This window comes from Delphinus delphis, chromosome 9, assembly GCF_949987515.2.
Source record: "Delphinus delphis chromosome 9, mDelDel1.2, whole genome shotgun sequence".
NCBI lineage: Eukaryota > Metazoa > Chordata > Mammalia > Artiodactyla > Delphinidae > Delphinus > Delphinus delphis.
Genome location: NC_082691.1, coordinates 46,699,136 through 46,719,600, shown reverse-complemented (window position 1 = coordinate 46,719,600; position 20,465 = coordinate 46,699,136). Strand labels below are relative to the sequence as shown.

General features: G+C 42.8%; 1 protein-coding gene across 1 annotated transcript in view; it reads left to right on the top strand.

Moving 5' to 3' along the window:
- The window catches only part of C1GALT1 (core 1 synthase, glycoprotein-N-acetylgalactosamine 3-beta-galactosyltransferase 1), a 215,425-nt gene that overhangs the window by 59,270 nt on the left and 135,690 nt on the right, over positions 1-20,465 (top strand). The window contains exon 8 of the mRNA XM_060020472.1: positions 17,886-18,031. The gene's annotated coding sequence lies outside the window, so the exon portion shown is untranslated. The remainder of the gene's footprint in view (positions 1-17,885; positions 18,032-20,465) is intronic.

The following is a 20,465-nucleotide window of genomic DNA, read 5'->3' as shown; positions in this document are numbered from 1 at the left end:
ACTTAGAAGAAGATATACATGAAATTATTTCTGGGTGTGTTTTGACTAACAGAAGAATTTTGGATCAGGAGCAGCTCCTGTTAGAGGTACTTAGAAAAAAGGAGAGAAAAGAGCAAAGTAATAGACATGGACAGAAGGAGGCAGAGAGAGTTGGCAGGAAATGAATAGAGATTTTTGCAGTGAAATACTGGAAAGATAAAAGAAGATAATTAAAAGTAACCTAGGGGGCTTCCCTGGTGGCGCAGTGGTTGAGCGTCCGCCTGCCAATGCAGGGGACACGGGTTCGTGCCCCGGTCCGGGGGTATCCCACATGCTGCGGAGTGGCTGGGCCCGTTGAGCCATGGCCGCTGAGCCGGCGCATCCGGAGCCTGTGCTCTGCAACGGGAGAGGCCACAACAGTGAGAGGCCCGCGTACCACAAAAAAAAAAAAAAAGAAACCTAGGGCCTATGAGCCAAAGTCTGTGGAGTGTATGAGAACAGAGAGGTACTGAAGAGCTGAGGAAACGGGAAGCAGGAGGTAGAAGTCAATAGCTCCAGAGTTACACATTCAGAAAGAGAGTTGTAGCAAACATTGCTGGTTTCCGCCTTCTTCCAAATTAACAAAGTACTCATTTGTTTAGGGCAGAAATATCATCAGTTAAAAACTCTAGTCTTCCCAGATTCTCTTTCAACCATGGGAGTGATGTGACACCAATGAGACGTAGGCAAATATCCCTACAGACTTTCATTCTCCAATAAATGTCAAAGACTCTGGAAGGAAAGAGTACTGTTGTTCTCCTTTGCCCTTCCTCTTTCCTGCCTTGTGAGTGGTCCTGACTCTGCAGTTGCAGCAGTCATCCTGCAACCACGAGGAAGAAAATCACATGACCGAGGATAGAAGGAGCTGGAAGGTGGAAAGACCATGATTCCTGATGAAAACCTGGAGCCGCTGCATTTTCGAGTATTTGAAGCAGAGCGTACTTCTAACAGACAGAGGAAGGTACCTTTGGGAAGGGACCCACCAAGATGAGAAAAAGGACTCCTTTATATTATCTTGAATATATTAATCTGTAACAAAATAAAACTAAATTAGACACCTCTTCCTGAAATAGTGTAAGAGGGAGGGACAGCCAGTTAAATTTCCAGTGAGTAAAGAATGATAAAAGGAAATTAACTACATTAGTCATATTATTCATGTAAAATGAATTGAATAATACGAATATCTTTCTATTTCAAATTTTCTTTGTTGTATTTTAGTAAACCTAAAAATATAGGGGCTTTCCTAAGTTGATGTACAGCTGATTCTGCCACGGTTTCTTATTTTTTCTGTATAAGGGTTTAAGTTCTTCCACTTCAAATAGAAATTCCTTTGGTGTTTTTAAGGAACCTAAGTCTGAATGAGGAAGAACTACTGTATGATAATCCTCTAGGACTTGGAGCCCGAGGCTATACTCATCCCAACAATCATAGTCTTATAGGCACAGGTTCTATTCTTCTTGAAGCTTTGGAGTTTGGGTGTAACCTTTCAGAAACTAAGTAAACTCCTGGGATGACAGCCCAGTTGTTCTGATCCCTGAATCATGCTGTTTCATAGACTCAATGCACCTTAGATAAACTTAGTAGTTATTTTTGATAATGCAACTAATATGAACACATTTCTAAGTGACTTCTTTAGGAAATTTGAGTATATATTTGTTACACTAGTATGTAGTGAAAAGAATCTGCCTTCTAAAATTTAGACAACAAGTTGAAAAAGTGACATTTCTGTCCTTTGAATAAAAAGCAAATGCATTTAAAGTATATACATAGTGTAAAGTGGGGAAAATAAATTTATCAGAAGGAAAAAATGATCAATTCTATTTAAACTACCTGTTTTAGAGTTATACTAGTTTCTCATTCAGAAATGTATCAGGTTAACATAAGTACATCAGAACTGCCAAAACCTTTGTTACCCAGATTGGAAGAAAAAACATGGATCAGGTGTCAATTCCACCTTAAATAAAATGGGTCGTTTCCTTCTATTTTAATAGTTGAGATTTAAGAAAGAAAATGGACCCGATGGGGATTTGATCCCATAAGCAGGAGATGAACACACTCCAAATCGTAGTGTAGTTCCAAGGAGACCTTCAGGTTTTTTATTCCAAGGATTGGCTCGATACTTCATTACACAGAAAGTGTGTTTGATCAGGTGAGACCTTCAAATCTGAGCTCCTCTGTGGTTAGGGGAATGCTAATGACTGTCTGACAGCTAATCACAGACATTGGATTTTCCCTCTAGCATCCCTGGCAGGTTTTCCTTCTATCTGGTGGCTGGTTTGGTACAGACTGGCAGCTGGTACCATGTCCACTATCTTGGGAGGATCCTGTTTCCAGTAAGCCTTCCTTTACTGTCATCTCTATATTGCATCTCTATTCCAGGTCCCTCTAGAATTTATAGCTATTTGATTTTAATTTGCATTTGTTTGCTATATTGCTTTACATGGCTCCTTTTACTATTTCATGAATCTATGTTTGATCTCCCCAGGACATCAAAGTACCTGAAGGATCTAATTCTCTTTGACACAAAAAAGCTCCCCAAAGGCCATGCCTTTGACTTAGTTTACAGTCCTCTAGGACAGTGTTTCCACCTCAAGACTTTCCTACAGACTAGTAAGTGATTTACACTATTGAATGGGAAGAAGTGAGAGCCAAGACAAGTCACAATGCCTGTCCCCAAAGAAGGGGATGGTGCTAGACGGGAACACTTTGCCTTTCAGTTGTCACCATCTCTTAGAGAGCATTACAGGGAGCTGGTTATCAACCAACATCAACCACTTACTCTTACCTTGGGGTAAAATTATCTTGCATATCTTGTATGCAAATAGTAATAATTCTCATAATGATATATGATGCCTATACAATATCCTCAAATGGTAATAACCTGGTAATGTTCCAGCTCAGGGTGCAATCCTGAACCTGTCCAGTCAGCCCATGCCCAAGTACAGGGGCTGGGGGTTTTGCTTCCACTCCCCCACCCTCCTTGGAGTGTCCAGGCCCAAGTCTCAGAGACCTGGTTATTCTGATTTTTTCAAAAAGGCAGGGGCGGGCTTCCCTGGTGGTGCAGTGGTTGAGAGTCTGCCTGCCGATGCATGGGACACGGGTTCGTGCCCCGTTCCGGGAGGATCCCACGTGCCGCGGAGCAGCTGGGCCCGTGAGCCATGGCCGCTGAGCCTGCACATCCGGAGCCTGTGCTCCGCAACAGGAGAGGCCACAACAGTGAGAGGCCCGCGTACCACACACACACACAAAAAAGGCAGGGGCCCAGAAGAATAGTTCCAATTGTGCAGACTGATGTCTTGGGGTACGGGGGTGAGCATCACCCCCACTGAGGCCTGCAGGCATGGCACAGCCTGCTGTACATGGGAAGGAGGATAGGTATCATTGTTTCTCAGCAAGGCACATGTGGTGGGCACCAGAGTAGAGAATGTGCTGGGAGTCATCTCTTGTTTGGCTGTGATGGCCAGCAGAGGAGTGTCTGCACAAAGCAGCACTGGGAGGGGCGCATTAAGAGCCGAGGGCTTGTAGCAAAACAAGGGCAAAGCAGGTGTTATGTTGTGCCTGGACGTCCATCAAAATGGAAAGGGGGGAGTGGGCTCAGGCCTCAGGGCTTGGCTAAATCCTCAAAACTGCTCATGGTATTCCTGTTGCAGAGAATGCATAGGAGTGAACAGGGCAGAAAGTGAGACCATGAGGATGAATAAGAAGAGTGAAAACAGTGTAACTGAGCCTGTGTAAATGGGGAGTCAAGAATGCAGGGCTTGTTGTTATGTCAATGGTCCCCTGTAGGTAGAACATGTGGTTGAGAGGTCAAGGACATGCAAACAAGTAAAATGTTGGAGACTTGAGTCAAGGGTCCTGGGATGATCAGTGCTACCAGGATGCTGGCTTTTTACTCTTTAGAATGTTTATCCCCAACCCCTATCCCAGCCCAGAAGCTGAGCTCCTTGACGTGTTCACTGCAGCTCCTGGAACAGCTGATACGTAACAGGTATGCACTAAATATTTGTTGAATGCATGATTAATTAAACTAGCTGGTATTCCTTCTCACTCTCATTATTGGAGAGAGGAAGATTCAGCCAGCCCACAAAACCCATTCTGGATTTAGAAGCAATAGGAAGCCATGCATCCCGGTAGAAGCAGAGAAACACTCTTGTGTTTCTTCCCTTCTCTACTTTGCCCTGTCCCCAACACTACTCCCCTCCCCCACCCCCCGACCTGCAAAAGATCTGTTCTGGTCATGTTGGGTCCCAACACCAGCCCTCACCATGACTCTCTACCCCCTCTCCCCCGCAACTAACTCTGTTGTACCACATGGTGGGCCATCATCGGCTCCTCCATACAGGGAGCTTTCCTCAGCACCACTAAGATTATTGGTAACTGGGAGTGATTCTTCTCAATACATATGAAACCTAGGTAAAAAGCAGAGACATGGGCCAGAGATGGATGGGGCTTTCCTGGAGGAAGCTTTCTATCTTCATGAATTTCATCCATTATTAAACCATGAACCAGCCCTACTGATTTTAATGCCTTGGCTCGGTGCACAACTCGATTCAGCAAAGCTTCGGAACAGCACAGAGTGACTTCCTGTGGCAATACTCAGTTTGCTCCCCTGGGCAGATGTAGCCTTGACAAGTCATATGGTTATGTAGGATTCTTTATTGTATGTGTGCAGGCCCCCTTTATTCAACTCATGACTGGGACCCTTAGCTCCTGGCTCACGACCTTTTCCAAATTAAGCAGTAATAAATAAGATAACTCAATGTAGATTGCTTTATCCAAAGAAAAAGAATTAGGAAATATGGAGAATCCATAGTATATATATGCCTTTGGCTTCCCAAGGTCCCTTAGGTAATATGGAATTCTTTAAAAATGTGAAGAGATTTTGGTAACATCACAATCAAGATTCTATTAAATCAAAAATAAAAACAAACAAAAAAAACGATTCTATTAAATCACTAGTATTCACCAGACTAAACTTTTCAAGCTATTCTGCTCTCCCCAAGCCCCAGACCCTAACATAGTGACATGTTCCCAGTCTTCACCAGATAAATAGTGGCCCGATGAATGAGAGTATTCATCAATCAATGTGACAGAAAGAATTTGAATAAATGGTTCCTATTTCCCTCAGTCTAATAAGAGGGAAATAGCCTAATAAACATATGTGTAAGTTTGATAGAATTTGTGAACTCTGTTGAGTATTTGGAAATCTGTGATTTCATTTCCCAGATACTTAGAGTATATTATGGTTTAGCATGAAACTTTTGCACAGGTAGGTACTTCTGTGCATTTTCCTTATTAATCAGTTTGGTGTCCTCTCTGTGCTTTCACTGTAGTATCCATGAATCCTATTAATAAAACAAAAGATTTAAAGAAAGTGAAGGAAATAAGGCACCCCCGCGGTGAGGCTGGGGAATGTGGTGCAAATGGAGGGGAGGAGGGATTACTAGATATGACTATACATGGTTTTTTTGTTGTTGTTGTTGTTGTTTTTTGTGGTACGCGGGCCTCTCACTGTTGTGGCCTCTCCCATTGCGGAGCACAGGCTCCGGACGCGCAGGCTCAGCGGCCATGGCTCACGGGCCGAGCCGCTCCGCGGCATGTGGGATTTTCCCGGACCGGGGCACGAACCCGTGTCCCCTGCATCAGCAGGCGAACTCTCAACCACTGCGCCACCAGGGAAGCCCAACTACAAATGTTTTGGTTTGCAAGAAGGTTCTCTCACACATGAGTATCTCTCCTCCATTTGTGCCGACTTTCTGTTGGCAGAAGGTATTGAGAGCAATATGCAAATGGAAAATTCAGAAATGAATGTACCACAGCAATGAATGTTGCTTTTTCACTTTTTCAATTGAAGATAAAATCCTTTGGTGCTTCACTTGCTCCCATCCCACTTTTTCTGGAGCTGTGGTTGAGGACTTGCCCCTAATTATAAGATTTTGTCTGTTGAAGCTGCTGTTTATGCCTGAACAACTGCTCAGAATACCACTGTAATTGCACGTCTGCCTTTCTACCTTCTTCAAAAATAGGAGCATGACTTAGATGTTTGGAAAAGGTTAAAAATAGTGCTAACTACTAAAAGGAAAAAATAAAAAGGGCTGAAAACTTGCCAGTATTATATTATAGGTCTATGTTTTAAGATTATTGCAGTAGTAATACCTTGAATTTATCAAATTCTGTAGTGTTTTAAACTTTGTCATACCTATTTCCCCCACCCCTGCCCCTCGCCCCTAGAGATATGATGTAGGCTCGATGGTTATCATTATAGCCAATTTGCAGATAAGAAAATAGAAGGGAAGTGATTTGTCTTGCTCTCTGTCTTCTCCCTGTGTCCACCATCTCTGTGGGAACTTTTCATCACCATGGATTCCATTGCCTCTTACATGTGGGTGGAAGACTGCAAATCATTATCATCAGCCCAGAACTCTCTTTAGAGCTCATGCCCCATGTATCCTCCTGGATGTTGTCCACAGATGTCTCACAAGTGTCTTGAAATGAGTATTTGAAATCTGAGCTCACCCTCTGCACTCCGATCTGGACCTTCATTTATCTGGTAAAATGGCCTAGCTACCCAGCCAGTCAGCCAAGCCAGAGTCCTGGACTTCACCTTCCGCCTCCGTGATTTCTCTTCAATATCTTCGCTATGTGTTTCCTCCCCCTCTTCCTGCCATTGCTTAGTTCAGCTCTTTGGAATCCCTTCCATGGACTACTGATATTAGATTCTGATTTCTCTTTCTGCTTCCAGCCTAGACCAATCCAGTACGTGGCTACCAGAGTGAGCTCTTTATTTATTTTAAAATTTTATTTATTTTATTTACTTTTGGCTGCATTGGGTCTTCGGTTGCTGTGCACAGGCTTTCTCTAGTTGCAGCGAGCAGGGGCTGCTCTTGGTGCGGTGTGTGGGCTTCTCATCCTGGTGGCTTCTTTTGTTGCAGAGCACGGGCTCTAGGCATGGGGGCTTCATTAGTTGTGGCATGTGGGCTCAGTAGCTGTGGCGCACGGGCTTAGTTGCTCCGCGGCACGTGAGATCTTCCCGGACCAGCGATCGAACCCATGTCCCCTGCATCGGCAGGCGGACTCCCAACCACTGCGCCACCAGGGAAGCCCCAGAGTGAGCTTTTTAAATCACACATCTGAAGTTGTTACACTCCTAACTAAAATGCTTAAACAGCTTTCCATGGGCTATGGAATAACATTCAAATTATTTCATGTGGCACATATGATCTGGCCCTTGCCTATCTCTCCAGCTCTATAAACTTCAAGCCTCTTCATCCACCCTAAATTCATATTTATTGTTCACTGAAAGAGCATATGTGCTTTGAGTCACATCTAATATAGTCTGAAGCGAAAAGAAACCTTTATTATTCCTTTTATATAACATTCTTGGAATGACAAAATTATAGAAATGGAGAATAGGGTTAGTGCTTGCCAGGGTTAAGGAGGGGGAAGGGGAAGGAGGGAAGTGGAGGTGCCTATAAAATGACAAATGAAGGATCCTTCTCACGATGCAAACATTTTGTAACTTGACGGCATCAAGGTGGGTGTGAAACTGTGCACCTCAGATTGGGACTTGAACCCACGATCTTTTAATTAGAATCACTCACCTGGTGTTTGGACTTACTGAGACTTAGGTTCTTTGTGTCTCAGTGCAGAAGGAATTCAGTGAGAGGCAAAGTGATAGGAAAGAAGTAGATGTATTAATATAGGACACTGTAAGAGATGCAAGCAGGCAGGCGAGAGAGCTCTGCCCTGAGGATTAAGTGGGCTACAATTTTATAGTCAAGGAAAGGGGGAGGGGAAAAGACCGCCTTCTTCAAGTAGACATGAGGCTTATATCACTAGTTCCTCCTTCATATCAGGCAGGAGAGTGTCTGACCCTCTGAGGTCAAACTAGGATTATCATAGTGCTTATTCAAATCAGTAGAAGGGTGGTGACATTTTTCTTCCACCTAATGGCCTGGGGCATATCTTGTGCTTTTATTTATGGCTTTATAGTTAAGCAAGGCTGCTTCCTTCCATGAGGTTGCTATTGCTTTTTTTTTTTTGGGTATGCAGCCCTCTCACTGTTGTGGCCTCTCCCGTTGCGGAGCACAGGCTCCGGAGGTGCAGGCTCAGCGGCCATGGCCCACAGGCCCAGTCGTTCCGCGGCATGTGGGATCTTCCCGGACTGGGGCACGAACCCGTGTCCCCTGCATCGGCAGGCGGACTCTCAACCACTGCGCTACCAGGGAAGCCCCAATAGCTTTTTGAGTGATCGTTAACTTACAGTGGTCTCCCAAAGTTTCCTAGGTTTCCCTTTCTATCTATAGTCCCCTACTGGGACTTCTGTAACTACCTGTGTAACTATCCTATGCTATCCCTATCAGATGTACTGGTTGTGATAATATAGTTTTGCAAGATGTTATCATTCGGGGAAACTGGGTACAGGGTTAATGTGATCTCTCTTGCTCTCTCTGTATTATTTCTTACAACTGCATATGAACCTACAATTGTCTCAAAATAAAAAGTTTAACGAAAAGATAACTGCCATAAATATTAAAATAAACATGTAGACTTGACTAAATAGTTCGAAGATTATTGAAGACTAAATCTCAGCACCACTGTTTATTAGCAACAACATCACTATTTATTAGGTACTGATGAGCTGTGTAGCCTTAACTTTCTCAAGCCTCAATTTTTCTCCTATGTGTAGTGGGGGACAATAATATTTTATAGCAAAACTTCCAAATTTTGATGTTCTGAGGCACCCTGGTATCCCAAATGCAGGGGAGAAAACTAATTTTCTTTTTATTCTTCTAGGTTCTTGGCTGACCCCCCCCCACCCTTTTAATAAAAGACATTAACAGAAGAAATAGATTTTTAATTGTGTAAATTAAATTAATTAGGCACTTAAGTTAATTAAATTAGTTAATTTAATTTTAATTTAAAAATTAAATTGGAAATTAATTAATATATTTAATTAATTGGTCATGGGGGCCCCACAAAGATATGAGACTCAAAAGGTAGCCAGACATTGAGGCTTATACATCCTGAGCTAAATAAAGAAAGGGAGAGGGTTCTGGGGCTTCAGTGGCAGGGAGGCAATTCACAGGAAGGTGAGAAGAGAAAATGTTAGGTAAACAAAGGTAGCCCTGCTATGCAGGTAAGTCTCTTAGGTGAAAAAGTTATTTCTGGTAATAACTCTCTTCCTGGCACAGGCTCCCTTTCTAATGTAAATTTCCCTTACAAAACAGTAACTTCTACTCTATCTTCAGAGCTCCCTTGTGTGCAGTTTCTCAAAAAAATCAGCTCAAAATAATCCTTATGCCAAGGAGGCATGTTTTGGGTGGCACATTCTGCCCTCATAACAAATGTATGACAAGGATGACAAGATCTTGGGTGTAACCTCTGGGTTGCTCTCCTTTGACTTTGGGCAGCCTCACCTGTTAACCCCTGAGGGCTGTGACAATTACCATTTAATTCACAGGAGAATTAAAAAGTATGTTACCTACTATTTTGTAAATGGATGTCTTTCTCAGAGGAAGATAATAATGTCTTATATTTATTGGGCCTTTACCATGCATCAGGCACTTTATGTACTATGGCGCCTTATCTCATCTAAACCTCACAATGATTTTGTCACAAAAAAGAAAAAGGCACAACCTAAAGTTGAGAATGATGTTTTATTTGGTGGCCTTACTGAGGACTATACCCTGGATACAGCCTCTCAGATAGCTCTTGTCAACTATAAATTGGCACTTGCCATCTACCTCTACAAGGATTAAATCATGCGCTGCTGCAGCTGCTGACTTTCAACACTCCCTGAAAGGAGCTCAGGGTGGAGAGCAGAAATGAGGCACTCTGTGCTCTGGGAAAAACTGGCAGAACAGGTCTTCTGATAGTTATTTTCAGGAGCCGATTTTATGAGCCCAATTCTTGTATCTCCTCATATCTAGAAAAGCACTAAAATCCTTCCTGGTGATGACTGCTCCTCATGACGCAGTAACCATCACGAGACTAGCAGAAACCTTCTACAAAAACTATGTGCTTGATTGCATGTACACCCCTTGCTGAAATCACATGTATACTGACCTTCCCCCCTACCTCTTTGGAGCAGTTTCTCAGAGCTATCTGAAATGCTGTCTCCCGGGCTATAGTCCTTATTTTGCCCCCAATAAAACTTAACTCACAACTCTCATGTTGTGCCTTTTTTTAAGTTGACACTGAGGAACTGTTTCAAAGAGGTAAGGTGGGAGCCATGATATCTAGGAATTTTTGCTGGAAAAAAAAAGTACAGTCGAACATCAAAGATTACTACTAATCACAAAAAAACAGACCTCTCAAGTTAATGATTTTAGTGCTTTTCTAAGTGTGGGAAGATACAAGAGTCTGGGCTCATTGAACTTATTCCTTTGACAGGCATCTTATCTATCTAGGGCCAGTATCCTGTTTTTCTCCATTCTGAATTCCCCTCAAGGCACACCATTGGGTGTGGCTGCAGTGGCTGATCGCTTGATAGCGGGCAACATTTGTTGTTTACTGAAATGGCAGGCAACTTTTTTGTGTCCACAATTTTTTGTTTTTTTTTTTTTTTGGCGTTACGCGGGCCTCTCACTGCTGTCGCCTCTCCCGTTGCGGAGCACAGGCTCCGGACCCGCAGGCTCAGCGGCCATGGCTCACGGGCCCAGCCGCTCCGCGGCATGTGGGATCTTCCCAGACCGGGGCACGAACCCGTGTCCCCTGCATCGGCAGGCGGACTCTCAACCACTGCGCCACCAGGGAAGCCCTGTCCACAATTTTATGAGCTAAATAGTATTATACGGAAAGAAACAAAGCTCAGTTTATGAACTTGCTCAATATCTCACAGTCAGTGAATGGTTATTAACCCAGGGGTTTTCTTGTCAGAGCACAAGTTCCTAATATGCAGTAATCTCGTCTTGCTTGAGAACCTCCACATTCTGCAAAGTCTAGGACTCTGGTGAGTGAAAAGCTGGTCTTGATACTTTGTACAGGAGAGTCTAAATGGTGTGACACCGGGTAAGTCAGAGAGACCCACAAGGGTTTCATTTGTATTGTCAAATAAATACAGTGCAAACACCTATGTGAAGTAACACTTCAGTATTAGTAACAAGTTTTTGTATGAGGTCATTTTTCATATTCTTTGGGGAAGAAACTTAAGTAACCTCGGTTCTGGGACCTCTGTAAGGAAAGCAAGCTAGTGCTTTTTGCAGCCTCACAGCAGACAGAAACAAGCGTAAGTGGAAAGATAGAACTTGGAGAGAGGAAATCTGGTGCTCTAGTGCTCCTTTACTCTTTTTTCCTAGCAGACAGAATTCGCTTTTTAAATAGAATGGAACCAGGGAGATGTGAACACTTTATAAATATTTAGTCAAAGCAGTTACCATTTCTTTCCATCCCTTTCAACAATCCTCAGTGCCTGAAAAACAGACTGGCAGTTTTTTACAAAATGACAGAGAATATTCTAGCTAAGTTAACAGACAGTCTACCGAAAGGGAGCCCTGCACAGCCTTAAAGTGATAATAGCTAAATAAAATATAATCATCAACTTAATGATGAGGACTCTCTTGAATTACCACATAACATTATGTGAACATTTTCCATATAATTAATGGTTGCTTTGGATATAGAGTGACAAGTCAGCAGGCCTCTGATTTCCCGGTAGGTAGAAAACATATTGCCAGACAGATGTTTCACTAGCTATCAGTGGTTTGATTCTCAATAGACTAGTTCCTTTCCTTTGCAGTGAATTCAGTGCAATCCACTTTAAAACAATGAATGATTATTGAGTACCTACTATGTGCAAGGCAATCTGTTAGGCCCGAGAAGAGAAACAAAAATGTCTCAATACTTTCAACAAGACAATAAAGAGAAATGATATATGTGCATAGATTAAGATAATCTATGGTAGGAAAGATAAGTGAGCGAACACCTCTGGCCCAGGCGGAAAAGCTTTGCCTTACATTTGAGATGACACTAGAAGGTAGGCAAAATTCAAAAGACTTAGACAGGGGAAGGAATTTCCAAGAAAAGGAAACAGTGCCTATCAAGATACGAAGCAGGGCTTCCCTGGTGGCACAGTGGTTGAGAGTCCGCCTGCTGATGTAGGGGCACGGGTTCGTGCCCCGGTCCCGGAGGATCCCACGTGCTGCGGAGCGGCTGGGCCCGTGAGCCGTGGCTGCTGGGCCTGTGCGTCCGGAGCCTGTGCTCCGCGACGGGAGAGGCCACAGCAGTGAGAGGCCCGCGTACCGCTAAAAAAAAAAAAAAAAAAAAAAAAGATATGAAGCAAATAATCTTGGAATGTTTCAGGGAAGGATGAGTATGGTTGACAGAAATTTAAGGGATCAGGGTCTAGTAGGGCTGGTCTCTCCAATACAGTAGCCATTAGCCACAGGTGGCTACTGAGCTCTTAAAATGTGGCTAGTCCGGAGACTTCCCTGGTGGTTCAGTTGATAAGATTCCATGCTCCCAACGCAGGGGGCCTGGGTTTGATCCCTGGTCGAAGAACTAGATCCTGCATGCATGCCACAACTAAGACCTGGTGCAGCCTAAATAAAAAAATAAATTTTTTAAAATGTGGCTAGACCAAACAGAAATTTGCTGTAAATGTAAAATGCACACCAGATTTTGAAAACTTAATTTTTTTAACATCTCATTAATATTTTTATGTCAACTGAAAGAAAAACACACAATGTAAAAGTTGTGAGTTAAGTTTTGTTCAGGGACCTTACTGAGGACTATAGTCTGGGAGACAGCATCTCAGATAGCTCTGAGGAACTGCTCTAAAGGGATAAGGCAGGAGCCAGGATATATATGAAATTTTTGCTGGGAAAATCACATAGTCAAGCATCAAGAGATTACTGATAATCACAAAGAACAGGCATCTCAAGTTATCATATTTGTGCTTTTCTATGTTTGGGAAGATGCAAGAATCTGGGGTCATTGGAAATTTTTCCTTATAATAACTTCTATTTTTAACATCTTTTTTGGAGTATAATTGCTTTACAATCGTGTGTTAGTTTCTCCTTTATAACAAAGTGAATCAGCTAAACGTATACATATATCCCCATATCTCCTCCCTCTTGCATCTCCCTCCCACCCTCCCTATCCCACCCCTCTAGGTGGACACAAAGCACCGAGCTGATCTCCCTGTGCTCTGTGGCTGCATCCCACTAGCTATCTATTTTACATTTGGTAGTGTATATATGTCCATGCCACTCTCACTTCGTCCCAGCTTACCCTTCCCCCTCCCTGTGTCCTTAACTCCATTCTCTATGCCTGCATCTTTATTCCTGTCCTGCCCCTAGGTTCTTCAGAACCACTGTTTTTGGGGGTTTTTTAGATTCCATATATATGTGTTACCATACAGTATTTGTTTTTCTCTTTTTTGACTTAACTTCACTCTGTATGACTGTCTCTAGGTCCATTCACCTCACTACAAATAACTCAATTTCATTCCTTTTTATGGCTGAGTAATATTCCATTGTATATATGTGCCACATCTTCTTTATCCATTCATCTGTCAATGGACAGTTAGGTTGTTTCCATGTCCTGGTTATTGTAAATAGTGCTGCAGTGAACACTGTGGTACATGACTCTTTGAATTATGGTTTTCTCAGGGTATATGCCCAGTAGTGGGATTGCTGGGTCATATGGTAGTTCTATTTTTAGTTTTCTAAGGAACCTCCATACTGTTCTCCATAGTGGCTGCATCAATTTACATTCCCACCAGCAGTGCAAGAGGGTTCCCTTTTCTCCACACCCTCTCCAGCATTTATTGTTTGTAGATTTTTTGAAGATGGCCGTTCTGACCAGTGTGAAGTAATACCTCATTGTAGTTTTGATTTGCATTTCTCTAATGATTAGTGTTGTTGAGCATCCTTTCATGTGTTTGTTGGTAATCTGTATGTCTTCTTTGGAGAAATGTCTATTTAGGTCTTCTGACCATTTTTGGATTGGGTTGTTTGTTTTTTGATATTGAGCTGCATGAACTGCTTGTATATATTGGAGATTAATCCTTTGTTAGTTGCTTCATTTGCAAATATTTTCTTCCATTCTGAGGGTTGTCTTTTCGTCTTATTTATGGTTTGCTTTGCTGTGCAAAAGCGTTTAAGTTTCATTAGGTATGATTTGTTTATTTTTGTTTTTATTTCCCTTTCTCTTCTTTGTTCGCACAGCTCCCGGGGTTCAGTTTTGGATTTGTCCCTGCCTCTGCATGTAGGTCACCTGAGGGCGTCTGTTCTTCGCCCAGACAGGACGGGGTTAAGGTAATAGCTGATTAGGGCCCCTGGCTCACTCAGGCCGGGGCGGGGCGGGGCGGGGCGGGGGGGGGGGGCGGAGGGCGGGGAGAGGGGTGCGGAATGCAGGGAAAGCCTGCGGTGGCCGAGGCCAGCATGAGGTTGCAACAGCCTGAGGCACGCTGTGTATTATCCTGGGGAAGTTGTCCCTGGATCACGGGACCCTGGCAGTGGCGGGCTGCACAGGCTCCCGGGAGGGGAGGTATGGTTAGTGACCTGTGCTTGCACACAGGCTTCTTGGTGCCTGCAGCAACAGCCTTAGCGTTTTCATGCCCGTCTCTGAGGTCCACGCTGATAGCCATGGCTTGCGCCCATCTCTGGAGCTCATTTAGGTGGTGCTCTGAATGCCGTCTCCTTGCGCACCCACAACCAATGGTGTCTTGCCTCTTAGGCAGTTCCAGACCTTTTCCCAGACTCCCTCCCGGCTAGCTGTGGTGCACTAACCCCTTTCAGGCTTTGTTCACGCAGCCAACCCCAGCCCTCTCCCTGGGGTCTCACCTCCGAAGCCAGAGCCTCAGCTCCCAGCCCCCACCCGTCCTGGCGCGTGAGCAGACAAGCCTCTTGGGCTGATGAGTGCTGGTCGGCACCGATCCTCTGTGCAGGAATCTCTCCGCTTTGCCCTCTGCACCCCTGTTGCTGTGCTCTCCTCCGTGGCTCTGAAGCTTCCCCCCACCCCCCGCCCACCCCCCCGTCTCCACTAGTGAAGGGGCTTCCTAGTGTATGGAAACTTTTTCTCCTTCACAGCTCCCTCCCCAAGGTGCAGGTACCGTCCCTATTCTTTTTTTTTAGCAGGAAATTTACTTGTTTATTATTATGGTCAGCTGTAGAGGAAAAGAAAAAGCTGAATGATGCTTTTGTCTCTGTTTTGTCTTTTTTCTTTTGCCCTACGCAGGTGCATGGGGAGTTTCCTGCCTTTTGGGAAGTCTGAGGTCTTCTTCCAGAGTTCAGTAGGTGTTCTGTAGGAGTTGTTCCACAGGTAGATGTTGTGATTTTTTTTTTTTTTTTTTTTTTTGCGGTACGCAGGCCTCTCACTGTTGTGGCCTCTCCCGTTGTGGAGCACAGGCTCCAGATGCGCAGGCCCAGCGGCCATGGCTCACAGGCCTAGCCGCTCCACGGCATGTGGCATCTTCCTGGACCAGGGCACAAACTCGTGTCCCCTGCATAGGCAGGTGGACTCTCAACCACTGCACCACCAGGGAAGCCCTAGATGTATTTTTGATGTATTTGTGGGGAGGAAAGTGAGCTCCATGTCTTACTCCTCTAACATCTTGAAGGTTGGTGTGTGGGATTATTTCTGAACTCTCTATTTTGTGTCTTTAATCTGTATGTCTATCCTTATGCCTATGCCATGCTGTTTTTTTTAAGGAATTTTTTTAAAAAATAAATTTATTTATTTATTTATTTTTGGCTGAGTTGGGTCTTTGTTGCTGCACACAGGATTTCTCTAGTTGTAGCGAGTGGGGGCTACTCTTTGTTGCGGTGCATGGGCTTCTCATTACGGTGGCTTCTCTTATTGCAGACCGTGGGGTCTAGGTGTGTGGGCTTCAGTAGCTGTGGCTCTTGGGCTCTAGAGCGCAGGCTCAGTAGTTGTGGCACACAGGCTTAGTTGCTCCGTGGCATGTGGGATCTTCCCAGAGCAGGGCTCAAACCCATGTCCCCTGCATTGGCAGGTGGACTCTTAATCACTGTGCCACAAGGGAAGCCCTGCCATGCTGTTTTGATTACTGTAGCTTTACAGTAAGTTTGAAATTTTTAAAAAATATTTTGATTAGTCTAGGTCCTTTGCATTTCTATATACATTTTAAGATTAGCTTGTCAATTTTTCAGAAAAAAAAAACAGTAACTGGGATTTTGATTGGGGTTGTTTTGAATTTATAGATCAGTTTGGGGAGAATTGCAATTTTAGTATTATGAAGTCTTATATTCCATGAACATGCTGTATCTTTTCATTTATATTGATCTTTTAAATTTTAGATCTTTTACATTTTTTCAGCAATGTTATGTTGTTTTCATTGTATAGATATTGCATTTCTTTTGTTAAATTTATTCCTAAGTATTTTATTCTTTTTGATGCTATTATGACTATATTTGTTTTCTTAATTGCATTTTCAGGTTGTTGGTTGTTCATATGTAGAAATACAATTGTGTTTTGTTTTGTTTTTTAACATCTTTATTGAAGTATAACACACAATTGATTTTTGTACACTGATTTTTTTATCCTGTGGCACTGCTAAACTCACTTATTATTTCTGATAGATTTTATAGGTTCATTGGGATTTTCTACGCATAACATTGTGTCATCTGTAACTACATACAATTGTACTTCTTTTTTTTCCAATCTGTATACTTTTACATTCCAATATATATGCTCTTACATTATTTTTCTTGCCTTGTTGCACTGGCTAGAACCTCTAGTACAATGTTGAATAGAAGTGATGTATTAGCCAAGGTTCTCCAGGGAAACAGAATGTGTGTGTGTGTGTGTGTGTGTGTGTGTGTATGTACATATGTTGACATATACAATTAACTATCACAAGTGGTTGGAGTAGATATCTTTGTCTCATTCCTGATCTTAGAGGAAAGGAATTCAGTCTTTCACATTAAGTATGATGTTAGCTGTAGGGTTTTCATAGAAGCCCTTTATCAAATTGAGGAGGTTTCCTTCTATTCCTAGTGTGTTAAAAGTTTTTAATCATAAATAAGTATTGGAATTTTTCAAATGCTTCTTCTGCTTCATTGGGATGATTTTTTTTTTCATTTCTTCTGTTAATATAGTGTTACATTAATTGATTTTGAATGTTAAACCAACCTTGTATTCTCAGATACACCTCACTTGTTTATGGTGTATAATTCTTTTTATATTTTCCTGGGTTTTTGTTTATTTTGTTAGCATTTTATTAAAGATTTTTGTATCTGTGTTCATGAGCCTAGTTTTCTTTTCTTGTAGTGCCTTTATCTGGCTTTAGTATCAGGCTAATACTGACCTAGTAAAATGAATTGGGAACTAGTCCAGCCTCTTCTATTTCCTAAAAGAGTTTGTTTAATATTGGCATTATTTCTTCTTTAAATATTTGATAGAAATCACCAGTATAGCCATTTGGGCCTAGGTTTTTCTTTGTTGAAAATTTTTCCATTGCTCATTTAGTTTATTTATTTATTTATTTTTGCTCATTATAGGTCTATTCAGATTTTGTTTCTCCTTGGGTCAGATTGGTTCATTTATATCTTTCTATGAATTTGTCCATTTCATCCAAGAGATGAGATGCTGAGCAGTTTTGTCTAATAATTTGGCAGAGTCTCTTAAAGAAGAGCAGAGTCAGCCGTCTGGAGATGATTTTGTGTTGATGGTGGAGTCTAGCAATGGTGGAACATGGTGAATGGCCCCTATCTTGGTGGAATTTGAACTGCTACTTCAACGTTGTGAGGAGCTAAGGAGAGAGACAGTCATTAGGGGGCCACTCGTGTGGAGGGGTGTGTGTAGAAGCAATAACCCACATACAGCTTAAAGTGTTCTCTTTTGGACAGTAATTCCTTACTGTTGTCCTCAGTCATCAATAAATATTTTTAAACCTTCAGCCTATTTTTAGCTGTACCTTGGAGAGTTGCCAAAGGGGCAAGGAGGAAAGTGGTGAAGAAGAATAAAAAGAAGGAGAAGGAAGAGGAGAAAGAGGAGGAGAGCAAGCCACAGAAGCAGAACATCAGAACCTACAAGAAATCAAGAGGTAACTTCTGAGTCCCAATGCAGCAGCAGCTCAGAGTACAGCAGAGGGGACAAGCAACAGCCAGAGAGAATCTGGGGACCATGTAAACATTCCTCAGTGATTTCCAGGGATTACTTTGGGGAGGTAAACTCAGGGAAAAAAAAAAAAAAAAAGGAATAGGTTAAAGTATGTCTCAGCAACAAATAAATCCAAAACTTTCCATGGCTTAAGGCCACAAGGGTCCTTATTGACTCACGCTACATTTTCACTGTGAGTCAGCAGGAGGGCTCTAACTCAAGTCACCCTCCCTCTGGGATTAAGGCTGAAAGAAAAAAAAAAGGAATTCCTGGAATCTAAGAGATGAAGATCCTGTGCCTTTGAATTATAGATACTTTTTAAAAGGTGGCCTTATTTGATTGCCTCAGGCACATCAAGACTGGGGACATATTAGTTATACCTCCTTTTCCCAGTAATCATTATGTATATTCCCCAAGGCGTCAGTGGAGTCAGGGTATTAGCTGCTCCTTTCAAATGAAAAGCAATCAGATAAAATCACATCCCATAACAGTATTCTCTTTCCCAAGGTTAATAATTGCATCTTTAAGAGGACACCTGAGCTATCCAAGAGACATTGGTTATTACAAGGAAATAAATGTTTAATGAGTAGAATTTCAGACAGCAATGCAGATTGATAGAGACAAATCTTTGTTCTTTGGGGTGAAACTTTTGAATCCCTTAGATCGCACAAACAGATGATGCTATAACTTGCCTATTCATAAATAAGTCCTATCCTGAACCAGGAATGGTAGCTAGTCAGGCAAGACAAGGAGGTAGAAGAAGTGTTTAAACCCCATTAGCTGTGCACTTAAACCATCTACTCTTGTCCAATTATTTTACTATTAAATGCCTGTGCATCCAACCAAAATGAGAGCTTCAAAGAAATTAGATTAGTAGATTAATTCACAGAACTCAGGAGTAAAGACAGGTTATTTAAAATGGGGTTTCCTTACTTTTTACCACCCTGCTTGGAGCCTAATTCATAGAGATTGACATCTAAGGCCACCTTATATGAAATCACATGCCAAGGTAACTTACTTCCTAGGAAATGTGCCCTGATGTCTCATTGTGAGAGGGCACCTTACAGGTCAGGGTGATTTGAGCACTGAGAAAACAGAGCACAAGAACAGCACGTGGTTGGAAATATTTTGGTGAATTAATTGTATAATTCTTACTCCCTCCATACTTACCCTTTTCTTATCTCCTCCACCCCCAACCCTGCTCATAACAGGATCTGTGCTCCACTGTGTCCAAAGGGGCATGGAGAAGGGTGGACAGCCGAGCTCTGTGGAAGCTTGGAGACTTCTTGGATTTGTTTTCCTAGACACTTTTATCAACTGAGGAGATTAGGGCTTGAGGGAAAGGGGTAAGGCCAGGGTGAAAGAGAGACTGAGACTCTTCCCCTTGGCTTGAGGAGAGGAGAGAGCTGTGGTCTTGGAGGAGCAGGGCCATGGACTGAGGAGATGTTAAGGGCACAGGGATGTAGCTGTTGCCAGGTCTTGATGGAAGAAGTCGTAGTCCCTGTGATTCAAGCCATAGCACCAAAAAGATTCCTGTGACCTAAAAGCAGAACAGAAGTAAAGAGAAGGTCCAGGCCTGAATTTAATGCCAGGTTAGCTTCATGGGGACACAGAATAAAAACTAAGTTAATATATTTTAAAAACAGAGATGAGATTTGTCACATACATGCCTTTGGGAACTGAGGTTGATGCCAATGTACAGGTATATTCTTCTTTAAATGCAAACTGAAAGCTTGAGGCTTTCAGAGTATAGTGAGTTTCTTACTAGAAAAAAAAAATATATATATTTTGCGGTACGCAGGCCTCTCACTGTTGTGGCCTCTCCTGTTGCGGAGCACAGGCTCCAGACGTGCAGCCTCAGTGGCCATGGCTCATGGGCCCAGCCGCTCCACGGCATGTGGGATCTTCCCGGACCGGGGCACGAACCCGCATCCCCTGCATCGGCAGGCGGACTCTCAACCACTGCGACACCAGGGAAGCCCCTAGAAAATATTTTTAATTGAGGCAAGGAAAGGAAGAAGGTTACAATCAGAAAATTACTTTTAAGCCTACTGACCAGTCGACTAGAAGAGCAGTTTCACTGTAAGGTTTTTCTACCTTTGGGATAGGTAGTAGCCCTGCTGCTGTGACTGGAAGGACGCACAGAGGGAGCCTTCCCTGCGAGGGCGGGGAACATATCTCCACCACCTCCTGGGTGCTAATGAGTAGTTTATGTATTCTGTTCTTAATTTTAAGCTTTTAAGACCTAAGTTTCAATAAAAATAAAATAGAAATCATTTAAAAGATCTTCGCCATAGTGGGTAGGATTTTCCCAACTTCCCGTTTCTCTGAAAGTTCCCTCGGATCAGGGTACAGAGGTAGGAAGCCTCCTGAGGAAG